General features: G+C 45.0%; 1 non-coding gene across 1 annotated transcript; it reads left to right on the top strand.

The window, feature by feature from the left end:
- Positions 1-1,379: 1,379 nt before the first annotated feature.
- On the top strand, positions 1,380-1,486 carry LOC118480131. Its single transcript, XR_004861767.1, has one exon. It is a non-coding gene; the product is annotated as a small nucleolar RNA R71 (small nucleolar RNA).
- Positions 1,487-13,692: the final 12,206 nt, after the last annotated feature.

Raw genomic sequence — 13,692 nt, 5'->3', positions numbered from 1 at the left:
GAGTATGACAAAGTCGGCCGGATAGACGAATTTGCTTACCTTTACCAGGACATTTTCGATTACACCTTGCGGGAATTTGACGGATCGATCAGCAAGTTGTATGCTCATTTTTGTAGGACTCGTTGTTCCTAGGCCGAGTCTTTTAAACATTGATGAGGGCATGAGGTTGATGCTAGCCCCAAGATCGGCTAGTGCATTACGAACGGGGGAATCCCCGATTGAGCAGGGAATCGTGAAGCTTCCGGGATCGATTTTCTTTTGGGGAAGTTTGTTGAGTACGAGAGCAGAGCATTCTTCGCCTAAGTTAACTAATTGCAAAGTTTCAATTTTCTTTTTATGAGTGAGGAAGTCCCTCATGAACTTAGAGTATTTGGGCATTTGAGTTAGGACATCAATAAAAGGAATATTGACATGCAATTGTTTTAATAGACTTTCGAATATTGCGAATTGCTCATTGGTCTTTTGACGAATTAACCTACCAGGGTATGGAACTCGAGGAGCCGTGGTAGGCTCTGATGATGGAGTGGAGATCTTCTCCTGCAGAGGCGGGGGTACAGTTTCTTCTGTTGGTGGTGGCGCTTCCGCAGGCCCCACGGTGCGGTTTCGTAATGTGATGAGATGAACTTGCGCTTTTGGGTTTGTTTCGGTATTGCTTGGTAATGCACCTTGTGGTCTCTCGGAAAAATTTTGAGCTAGTTGATTTAATTGTTTTTCTATGTTTTGAATACTAGCTTGTTGATTTCTAAAATTTAACTCTAATTGTAGAAACCTTTCCGAGTTTTCTTTTCAGTGTCGGAGATGAGGCGAGATACAGTATCTTCAAGCCTTTCTCGTCCACCTTGTTGTTGAGTGAAATTTTGTGACTCATTTCTTGGTTGTTGAAAGTTTGTTCGTTGGGTTTGTTGGTTACTACTATTGCCAGGCTCCCTCCAACCAAGGTTTGGGTGGCTTCGCCATCCTTGGTTGTAAGTGCCCGTTGGAGGACCCGACGGCCTAGGTCTATTATCAATGTAGCTTACCGACTCTTGTTGATCGTCCGTTTCTTTCATACAACTCCAATTTTCATGTGGCCCACCACACCCTTCACAAGCCATAACCGAGACTGTTTTTGTCATTTCTAATTTTTTTATTTTTGAAAAAGGGCCTCGATTTGGGCTTGTAAAGAAGTGCTTTCATCAACCTTATGGGCGCCCGGGGCAATAGATTTATTGCCTCGGGGGGTGTGCCACTGAAAATTGGTTTGAGCAATTTCCTCAATTTGGTTATATATTTCATGCGGGCGGCGATTACCTAAAAGTCCCCCGGAGCTAGAGTCAAGTGTCTGCCTTGTGTGTGGCAACAGTCCATTATAGAAAGTGGATACCTGTTGCCATATCGCAAGGCCATGATGTGGACACTTGCGTAATAGTTCCTTGAACCTTTCCCAAGTTTCATATAAGGATTCCCCGTCCTCTTGTGAATATGTATTAATTTCAGTCATTAATTTAGCCGTTTTAGCGGGAGGGAAATACTTATATAGAAATTTTTGGGCTAGTTCATCCCAGGTTTTACCGATCCAGCTGGGAGGGCGTTGAGCCAAGCTTTTGCTCGGTCTTTTAGTGAAAAAGGAAACATTCGAAGGCGGATGGCGTCATTTGATGCTCCATTGATCCGAAAGGTATCGCATATTTCTAAGAAATTAGTAATATGTAAATGGGGTTCCTCATCCGCAAGCCCATGGAAGGTTGCGGAGTTTTGGAGCATTTGTATCAAATGCGGCCGAAGTTCGAAGTTATTGGCTTCAACATTCGGTGCATTGATAGCGGCGCCTAGGTTACCTACGGTAGGTCGTAGATAAACCATGAGGGTACGTTGGTCCGCCATTTGAGGTGGATTCCCCGAAACTTTCTCTTGGTTTTTAGCTTTTAGTCTTTTTCTGAGAAAGCGTTCGGGTTCTTCTAGAGGTTCTTTTATGTCCTTATTCGAACTGGAGCTCATATACTATGTAAGATGGCGTCTGGTTCCAAGTCCTGCAATAAAGACAGAAAAGAATGCTGGTCAGAAAGTTCACCACGGCCCCGTGCTCAGCGAACACGGCCCGTGGTCGGAGTCACAGTGATTGTTTTCCAGATCCCAGTTACTGGAAAGTTGGACACGACCCCGTGTTGCACCGACACGGCCCCGTGGTCAGCCTTCTGTAACTTGGAAAACTAAAAACTGCCAGTAACGATGCTGGGCACGGCCCGTGTCCGACCAGGCACGGCCCGTGCTAAGCTCTGCAGAAGCTGAAAAACTAAAAAAATCCTAAAAAAATAAAAAGAAAGATAAAAATATGATTAGGCCGTTGATTCCTAACTTTCTTAAAATCCTTGTGTCCCCGGCAACGGCGCCAAAAACTTGATGTGTGCGAGGTGTTATATATTTTTGATGTATATTTAAGCCCTTTTTACACTTTTAGCCAAGTTTTAAATTTATAAAACACGATATTTACTAACACTAAACACACATATGGGCAAGTGCACCCATCGTGGACGTAGTATAGTGTTGGTAAGATACCGAGGTCGTCTAAGGACACAAGAGCTTTTAGTACCGGTTTATCCTCAACGTCTAATCAAATCAAAAAGTTATAAAAGATTTTTAAACTAAGAAAATAAAAACTAACTAAATGCTGAAAATTAAAATAAAATAGAAACAGATAGACAAGATGAATCACTTGGATCCGACTTGTGTATTAGTATAACCTTTGATTATTTTCGCACTTTTGCACTTGTTTATGAGATTATCTTAGTTATTGTAGTAGGCCCCTCTTTTGAAGGCGACGTTACCATCAACCCAGTAGTTTGAGTCAGCAAGGATACAATCCTAAAGGGTTGGATTATTGGAAGATAATGAATTAAGTTATTAATGCGAATTATGGTAGGCCCCGCTTTCGGCGGTGACGTTACCCTCGGCTAAGTAGTCTGAGTCAGCAGAGATACAGTCCTAAATAGCTGGATTATAGTATTAATAGTAGTTAACTTATGAGGGGGTCAAAGAGTTTGGATCCCCGCCATCCAATACCTATGGGCATTGAAGGAGATCCTACTAAATTTGACCCAGGTCCCTTGCAGGACCTCTAAACGCTGAACAAGGGCAAGACCCTTACCAAACCATTCCCTTAACCCCCGACCAGGTAGCCAACATACCTCTATATAGACCGTGTGTGACAACTCGAACTTTAGACTTACTGTGATGTAACGTTACGTGCTTACGAGAACCGAATTATATGTTGGATTTAATGAATGCTATGTTATGAATGTGCATTATGTGTGTATATATGTTATGAATGGCCCAAAACGCACAACACCCACTTGATTTCACAAACCCACTCGGTCCATATGGTTGGACTCGAGACCTTGAGGTAGCCCATGTGGGGTTTCGGCCCACTTCCCTTCATACGTATACATACCCACATATCATTAGGGTTTTAGTTTTTCACAAAATCTTGCAATCAAGAACACACACACTCTCTTTCTCTCGACCGGAACCAAGGGCAGCCTCACCTTCACCACTTTCCTCTACTTGTAACCGGTTAGTGCTTGATGTACTATTGTTTGTGTGTATGTTGATGTTTTCGAATATGATTGCTTGATGCCGAATGAGTCTTGTTAACAGGTTGTGTATGATAATTTTAGATTGGATCAATGATAGTTAGTGTTCATATAATTGGCTTGCTCATGAATCGGATATAGGTGATTGTATGATTGTAATCGGCCACATGTATACGTGATTAAATCAGATTGTAACGGGTTAATATGCTAACTAAATCGGATTAGTTGACGCTCATTGATTGGCTTCGTGAATGTTAGAATCGGATGTGTTTATGTGTTTAGATAAATGTTCTTGATTTTGGATTATTAATGTTCATACGAAATTCATGACAAAAGTCCTGTTTGATCGATAGTATGCTTGTTGGATTATGGAAAAAAAAACTGTTAATTGATCTGAATTGTGAAACTGCCTAAGTTGTTTGCTAGAATCACGGAGTGATTGTTACAGGAATTATGGAAACCAGTTACACACACGGTTCCGACTCAGGTTGCGAGTCGAAACCTCACCGTCTCGACTCGAGACCACAAACAGCACAAGCCGAGACCATGGTTGCGAGTCCCGTTGCGACTCGTAACCGGACCATGACGAACCGAGATCACCATTGCGACTCGTAACCAGCTGTTGCGACTCGAAATCTCCGGTTGCAACTCGAGATCGCCGGTTGCGACTCGAGACCGGCTATGCTCAAACACTGTTTGGGCCTTCACTGCCACGGGCCCAATCTTATGATCGATTGTTATTGGACTGCTTATATTATTTGGGCCGAGACATTTATGATTGGACTTGTATAATTCTGGGCCGGGTATAGTTTGGGATTGGACATTCAAATCACAAGTGATGTTTACGACATGTTGACTGTTTACGTGCATTACATGTTGCTATGATATATATATATATACGTGAATTACTTGAACCGAACCTGACTTGTGTGGTAACCCTATTAGGACGTGGTTGACCACTATTAGTTCAAGAACCCTCTTTCCTTTGTGTATCTGCCGAGCAAACCAAGGTGAGTACACACAGCCAAGGCATGGGATTCCCGGGTTGGGAAGTGGGTTGGATATGTTATTGTAAAAGGAGTTACTCGTACTTACGCATATACCAGACTATAGACCATCGTCCTCAGGTTAGTCAGGACACGTTACGTAAAGCCTACGTAACCCAATATATTTGCCATATGTCTCCCGGGTCGGGAGGACACGTTACGTAAAGCCTACGTAACCCAATACCATTCACTGGCTTCCAGGTCGGAAGGCCACGCTGCGTAAAGCCTACGTAGCCCCCACGCGTACCACTGTCCTCGGGGAAGGGCACGTCACGTAAAGCCTACGTGACCCTGTACGTTTTCCTGTTCTCGGTAAAGAAGAACACATGGTCGGAAGTTAGTCTAGTAAGTACCGTTAATGAGAAGCCCTCATTAGCCAGGATAAACATGGGAAGCCCCCACCAGTAATATGAACATAAGGTTTGGGAAGCCCCCACCTTTAGTACACACTAGTATGGGAAGCCCCCACTAGCTATACTTATGCTATATGTTATTAACTTACTTTCTGTGAACTCGCTCAACTAGTTTGTTGATTATTTGCTGCATGCCTTGCAGGACCTTAGGTACATTATGGAGCTTGCACAGGGAGGAGCAGGGCGTTGTGGGATTTGGATTCATGAACATTATTCGAACTTATAATTATTTTGAGATTACATACTATGCTTCCGCTATTTAAACGATGTTTGGTTTTGAAACATCAATCATGTCATGATGATTTACATTAATTACATTTATATTAAATGCTATGTTTGATATGACTGATGGCTTGATCCTGGTCAGTCACGCTCCCAAGCGGTGGTACTCTGCGGGTGGATTTTGGGGGTGTGACAGATTGGTATCAGAGCCATTGGTTATAGAGAACTTGGTTTTAATATGGGAAAACGTTTTTATTAAAACCGGACTATAACCAGAACAGTGCTCTCAACGATCCACAACGACGCTTCGCTCCACGTGCAAGACTCGACATTCTAGGTAATAAGGTTATGTTTATTGCCTGTTTGCTAGAACTGCTTAGAACATTGCTCGCATTACGATTAGATACACATGATACTATAGCATGAGAATCCCTACGTGCTTACACTTTTCTGTCATCGCCCTACTCGCGAACCATTCTTATGTATGCTACTTGTTACAATGAAGATCATGTCTAGACGAATCAACATGACACAAGCCCAGCTAGAGGCTCTCGTTCAAGCTCAAGTTGCTGCGGCAGTAGCAGCAGCTCAAGCAGGTCAACACGCGCAGCAACCTGTCTGCACATTCAAGAACTTCATGGACTGTCGTCCAAATTCTTTCAGTGGCACAGAGGGGGCAGTGGGACTCCTCCATTGGTTTGAAAAGCTAGAATCAGTATTCGAAATGTGCGAGTGCCCTGAGGCTCGCAAGGTCAAGTTTGCCACCGGCACCTTGGAAGGAATAGCGTTAACTTGGTGGAACGCCCAAGTTCAGATCTTAGGGTTGGCAGCTGCTAACGCCACCCCATGGAACGATTTTAAGGAACTCATCAAGCGTGAGTATTGCACGCGTGAAGATATTCACAAGCTGGAAGACGAGCTGTATAACTTGAAAATGGTTGGATCAGAAATCGAAGCGTATACTAAATGGTCGAATGAGCTGGCCGTTCTGTGTCCTACTATGGTGGACCCTCCATACAAGCGCATTGAGTTGTATCTCAAGGGATTGGCGCCAGAAATTCAGAGCCACGTGACGTCGGCTAACCTCGAAAACATCCAGGAAATCCAACGCCTCGCTCACCGTATCACCGATCAGGCAGTGGACCAGAATAAACTGCCCAAGCGTGTTAATGCTACTGCTAACGTCACCACCTCAGTTACTCCTGCTACATCTGGTGACAGTAAAAGAAAGTGGGATGGAGATTCCAGCAGGGGCTCAGCATCCGTTCAGTCTCAAGCTCAGCAACAGAAGACTGACCAGTACCAGAGTCCTAGTCAGCAATCCTCTGGTAGTCACAGACAGAGGAGATATCAGGGTAGTCAACCTAGGTGCCACAACTGCAACAGGCATCACCACGGTCCGTGTAACAAGGGTCGTTGTCAAAGGTGCCTTAAGATGGGCCACGAGGCCAAAGATTGTAGGAGCCCTCGTCCTGCGAATCAGAATCAGCAGCCTCAGCAACCAGCTCCACAGAACCAGCAGCAGCAGCAGCAGCAGCCACAGCGTGGAAACCGGGGATGTTTCCAGTGTGGGGCTGAAGGTCACTTCAAACGTGATTGCCCTCAGTTGAACCAGAACCAGAACCGCAACAACAACAACAACCAGGGCAACGGCAACAACAACGGCGGGAACAACAACAATAATGGCAACGAGGCAAGAGGCCGAGCTTTCGTTTTGGGAAGAGGAGACGCAGTGAACGATCCCAACGTTGTTATGGGTAAGTTTCTCCTCGACAATATTTACGTTACTGTTTTGTTTGATTCGGGTGCGGATACAAGCTATATGTCTGTGAAAATGTGTCAACTGCTTAAACGTGCACCAACACTTTTACCCACCAAACATGTAGTAGAGTTAGCTAACGGTAAAAGTCTAGAAGCCACGCACGTAGTTCAGGGTTGTAATCTTATCCTAGCTGGTCAAGCCTTCTCTATAGACCTCATTCCCATAGTTTTGGGTAGCTTCGACGTCGTGATTGGGATGGATTGGTTGTCCCAACACCAGGCGGAAATTTTATGCAGTGAGAAGATCATTCGTATTCCACGTTCTGGTCAAGAACCTCTCGAAGTACAAGGCGACAAGAGTGGTGCTGTGGTTGGCATCATCTCTTTCTTGAAGGCTCAGAAATGCTTACGAAAGGGTCACACAGCCATTTTGGCTCTTGTTTCAGACGCATCAGCAAAGGAAAAGAAATTGGAGGATATTCCAATTGTACGTGACTTTCCTCAGGTGTTTCCTGAAGACTTACCTGGCTTACCGCCTCATCGTCAGGTCGAATTTCAGATCGAGCTCGCTCCAGGGGCAGCACCCATAGCTCGCGCACCATATCGTCTAGCTCCATCAGAATTGGAGGAACTGTCAAAGCAGCTACAAGAGCTCTTGGAAAAGGGCTTCATTCGTCCAAGCTCTTCGCCTTGGGGAGCTCCAGTACTTTTCGTGAAAAAGAAAGACGGTACGTTCAGGATGTGCATCGACTACCGTGAACTCAACAAGGTGACGGTGAAGAACCGTTATCCTCTTCCACGCATAGATGACTTATTCGACCAGTTGCAAGGGTCGTGTTACTATTCGAAGATAGACTTGAGGTCGGGGTACCATCAGCTGAGAGTCCGGGATGAGGACGTCTCCAAGACAGCCTTCAGGACTCGTTATGGACACTACGAGTTTCTCGTCATGCCGTTCGGGTTAACGAACGCGCCTGCTGTATTTATGGATCTTATGAACCGGGTGTGCAAACCCTATCTTGACAAGTTTGTCATAGTATTCATTGACGACATTCTGATTTACTCCAAGAGTCAGGAGGAACACGAGCAGCATCTTCGTCTTATTTTGGAACTCCTTCGAAAGGAACAGCTGTACGCCAAGCTTTCTAAATGCGACTTCTGGCTTCGCGAAGTCCACTTCTTAGGCCATGTTGTGAACAGGGATGGGATCCATGTCGATCCATCCAAGGTAGATTCGATCAGGAACTGGCCTGCACCGCGTACACCGACAGAGATACGTCAATTCTTGGGCCTGGCAGGTTACTACAGACGGTTTATTAGAGACTTTTCGAAGATTGCTCAGCCGCTTACGTTACTGACACAGAAGGGTGTTACCTATCGCTGGGGAGAGCCCCAGGAGACTGCTTTTCAGCACTTAAAGGATAGACTTTGCAGTGCACCTATCCTCTCTTTGCCACAGGGCACAGACGACTTCGTGGTTTATTGTGATGCATCCATTCGGGGACTTGGATGTGTGTTAATGCAGCGCGACAAGGTTATCGCTTATGCCTCCCGTCAACTCAAGGTTCATGAACGGAACTACACGACGCACGACTTAGAGCTGGGAGCTGTTGTTTTCGCACTTAAGATATGGCGACACTACCTGTACGGTACCAGGTGCACGATTTACACCGATCACAGGAGTCTCGAGCATATCCTTAAGCAAAAGGATTTGAACATGCGTCAACGACGATGGGTCGAGTTACTTAACGATTACGAATGCGCTATCAAGTATCATCCAGGCAAAGCCAATGTTGTGGCTGACGCCCTCAGTCGGAAAGACACTCTACCTCGGCGCGCGCGAGCGCTACAGCTTACGATTCAGTCTAGCCTTCCTGCACAGATACGAGATGCTCAGGTAGAAGCATTGAAGCCCGAAAACGTCAAGGCTGAAGCCTTACGCGGCTCACGACCACAGATGGAACAGAAGGCAGACGGCGCCTACTATGTAACGGGGTGTATTTGGGTCCCACTTTATGGCGGTCTACGCGAACTTGTGATGGACGAAGCACACAAGTCCCGCTATTCGGTACATCCAGGGTCGGATAAAATGTACCACGACATCAGCACTACTTATTGGTGGCCTAGTATGAAGGCCCACATTGCTACGTACGTTGGAAAATGCTTGACCTGTGCGAGGGTCAAGGTTGAATATCAGAAACCAGCTGGCCTACTTCAGCAGCCTAAGATACCTCAATGGAAATGGGAAGAAATTTCCATGGATTTCGTTACAGGCCTACCCAGATCCCAGCGGGGAAATGATACCATATGGGTGATCGTGGATCGACTCACCAAGTCTGCACATTTCCTACCTATAAAGGAAACGGACAAGTTCTCCACTCTCGCAGACGTCTATCTTAAAGAAGTTGTTTCGAGGCACGGGGTGCCCACATCCATCATTTCGGATCGCGATGCACGATTCACGTCAGAACTATGGCAAGCAATGCACAAATCTTTCGGCTCAAGGTTAGACATGAGCACAGCATATCATCCTCAGACGGATGGGCAGTCTGAGCGAACGATCCAAACTCTAGAAGACATGCTTCGGGCATGCGTTATCGATTTCGGCAACGGCTGGGAAAAGCATCTCCCTTTGGTGGAGTTCTCGTATAATAACAGTTATCACACCAGCATTCAAGCCGCTCCATTCGAGGCATTGTACGGGCGTAAATGCCGGTCACCTCTCTGTTGGGCAGAGGTGGGGGATAGTCAGATTACGGGTCCAGAGATTGTAGTGGACGCCACAGAAAAGATTGCACAGATACGACAACGCATGGCGGCAGCACGCGACCGTCAGAAAGCCTACGCGGACAAGCGTAGAAAGCCATTGGAATTTGAGGTCGGGGACCGGGTTTTATTGAAAGTTTCACCCTGGAAGGGTGTGGTTCGTTTTGGCAAACGGGGCAAACTGAATCCGCGATACGTCGGACCATTCGAAATTATAGAAAAGATTGGCAAGGTAGCCTACAAGTTGAATTTACCAGCTGGACTCGGGGCAGTTCACAATGTCTTTCATGTATCGAACTTAAAGAAGTGCCTATCTGATGAAAACCTCATCATTCCTTTCAAAGAACTCACTATCGACGAGCGGTTGCAGTTCGTCGAGGAACCAGTGGAAATCACGGACCGGGATGTGAAGGTCCTCAAAAACAAGAGAATCCCTCTTGTTCGAGTTCGTTGGAACTCCAAACGTGGCCCAGAGTACACCTGGGAACGCGAAGATAGGATGACAGAAAAGTACCCCCAGTTATTCGAAACCAATGCTACCACTACTGAGGCTGAAGCTACTACTTCGGAATTTCGGGACGAAATTCCAGATCAACGGGGGGAGGATGTGACACCCCAGGAAAATCAGTGAACAATACAGTTTACCTAGCTTCCTCAGCGAGTGCATACCAAATTTCGGGACGAAATTTCCAATTAGTTGGGGATAATGTGACAACTCGAACTTTAGACTTACTGTGATGTAACGTTACGTGCTTACGAGAACCGAATTATATGTTGGATTTAATGAATGCTATGTTATGAATGTGCATTATGTGTGTATATATGTTATGAATGGCCCAAAACGCACAACACCCACTTGATTTCACAAACCCACTCGGTCCATATGGTTGGACTCGAGACCTTGAGGTAGCCCATGTGGGGTTTCGGCCCACTTCCCTTCATACGTATACATACCCACATATCATTAGGGTTTTAGTTTTTCACAAAATCTTGCAATCAAGAACACACACACTCTCTTTCTCTCGACCGGAACCAAGGGCAGCCTCACCTTCACCACTTTCCTCTACTTGTAACCGGTTAGTGCTTGATGTACTATTGTTTGTGTGTATGTTGATGTTTTCGAATATGATTGCTTGATGCCGAATGAGTCTTGTTAACAGGTTGTGTATGATAATTTTAGATTGGATCAATGATAGTTAGTGTTCATATAATTGGCTTGCTCATGAATCGGATATAGGTGATTGTATGATTGTAATCGGCCACATGTATACGTGATTAAATCAGATTGTAACGGGTTAATATGCTAACTAAATCGGATTAGTTGACGCTCATTGATTGGCTTCGTGAATGTTAGAATCGGATGTGTTTATGTGTTTAGATAAATGTTCTTGATTTTGGATTATTAATGTTCATACGAAATTCATGACAAAAGTCCTGTTTGATCGATAGTATGCTTGTTGGATTATGGAAAAAAAACTGTTAATTGATCTGAATTGTGAAACTGCCTAAGTTGTTTGCTAGAATCACGGAGTGATTGTTACAGGAATTATGGAAACCAGTTACACACACGGTTCCGACTCAGGTTGCGAGTCGAAACCTCACCGTCTCGACTCGAGACCACAAACAGCACAAGCCGAGACCATGGTTGCGAGTCCCGTTGCGACTCGTAACCGGACCATGACGAACCGAGATCACCATTGCGACTCGTAACCAGCTGTTGCGACTCGAAATCTCCGGTTGCAACTCGAGATCGCCGGTTGCGACTCGAGACCGGCTATGCTCAAACACTGTTTGGGCCTTCACTGCCACGGGCCCAATCTTATGATCGATTGTTATTGGACTGCTTATATTATTTGGGCCGAGACATTTATGATTGGACTTGTATAATTCTGGGCCGGGTATAGTTTGGGATTGGACATTCAAATCACAAGTGATGTTTACGACATGTTGACTGTTTACGTGCATTACATGTTGCTATGATATATATATATACGTGAATTACTTGAACCGAACCTGACTTGTGTGGTAACCCTATTAGGACGTGGTTGACCACTATTAGTTCAAGAACCCTCTTTCCTTTGTGTATCTGCCGAGCAAACCAAGGTGAGTTCACATAGCCAAGGCATGGGATTCCCGGGTTGGGAAGTGGGTTGGATATGTTATTGTAAAAGGAGTTACTCGTACTTACGCATATACCAGACTATAGACCATCGTCCTCAGGTTAGTCAGGACACGTTACGTAAAGCCTACGTAACCCAGTATATTTGCCATATGTCTCCCGGGTCGGGAGGACACGTTACGTAAAGCCTACGTAACCCAATACCATTCACTGGCTTCCAGGTCGGAAGGCCACGCTGCGTAAAGCCTACGTAGCCCCCACGCGTACCACTGTCCTCGGGGAAGGGCACGTCACGTAAAGCCTACGTGACCCTGTACGTTTTCCTGTTCTCGGTAAAGAAGAACACATGGTCGGAAGTTAGTCTAGTAAGTACCGTTAATGAGAAGCCCTCATTAGCCAGGATAAACATGGGAAGCCCCCACCAGTAATATGAACATAAGGTTTGGGAAGCCCCCACCTTTAGTACAGACTAGTATGGGAAGCCCCCACTAGCTATACTTATGCAATATGTTATGAACTTACTTTCTGTGAACTCGCTCAACTAGTTTGTTGATTATTTGTTGCATGCCTTGCAGGACCTTAGGTACATTATGGAGCTTGCACAGGGAGGAGCAGGGCGTTGTGGGATTTGGATTCATGAACATTATTCGAACTTATAATTATTTTGAGATTACATACTATGCTTCCGCTATTTAAACGATGTTTGGTTTTGAAACATCAATCATGTCATGATGATTTACATTAATTACTTTTATATTAAATGCTATGTTTGATATGATTGATGGCTTGATCCTGGTCAGTCACGCTCCCAAGCGGTGGTACTCCGCGGGTGGATTTTGGGGGTGTGACACCGTGGAGGTATGAATGGTGAAAATCTTTTATTTTATATAGACAGTAAAATAATGCCAAGACACCACGGACAAACGATAAGGAAAGATCACCTTCAACATAAGCAACTAGTAATTAAAGTCATTAATACAAAACCAAATAAAAAGTGCAAAAGATTAAAAATAAAAAGTATTATACTAAACACTTGTCTTCACCAAGTGATGTAAGAGACTTAGGCAAACATGGCCTTGATTGTCAAGAACTCTTACGATGAATCTTGGATCCCGAGATGACTCACACACTCTATGATGGACAATGGATGATGGTGGTGGATGATGGTGTTGTGGTGGTGGTGGGTGGTGGATGAAGTGTGAGAGAGGTGGTGTGCCAAGGGATGAGTTGAAATGAAACCAAGCACTCCTATTTATAGGCTGAACAAAAGGCTGGGCACGGCCCCGTGTCCGCTGGACACGCCCCCGTGCCTGTCTGACACTATCTCTCTTCATTAATTGTAATCCGCAATTACAATTAATGCGCCTGCTATACTTTCGCCACGCCCCCGTGCTCACTGGACACGGCCCCGTGGTGGGCAATAGAAGCTTCTATAGGTTTGTCTTTTCTGCTGCTTCTTGGGCACGGCCCCGTGCTGGCTGAGCACGGGGCGTGTTCAGTCTTCTGACTTCTCTATTCTGCTTGGGAAGATGCCGTTGAGGGGTCGGGCAATCCACTTTTGTTCCTTTTCTTGTATTTATGTTAGATTTAGCTGTCTTTTTGCTTTTTTTGTGAATTTGCGCTCATTTTATCCTGAAAATACAAAAGGAAGACAAAAACACTCTTTTTCCAACATTAATACTTAAAAAGGGTTAGTTTTGTGCCTCAATTGATGTAATTTATATGTTGCATTTTACACACATCAGTAGGCTCTACTCTTTAGACTGGAAAATGTTGGCTGTGTCTGTTTAGAACTA

Source organism: Helianthus annuus, chromosome 6 (genome assembly GCF_002127325.2).
Source record: "Helianthus annuus cultivar XRQ/B chromosome 6, HanXRQr2.0-SUNRISE, whole genome shotgun sequence".
Taxonomy (NCBI): Eukaryota; Viridiplantae; Streptophyta; class Magnoliopsida; order Asterales; family Asteraceae; genus Helianthus; species Helianthus annuus.
Note: the sequence above shows the minus strand (reverse complement) of the source record. Positions and strands in the feature narration are given on the sequence as shown.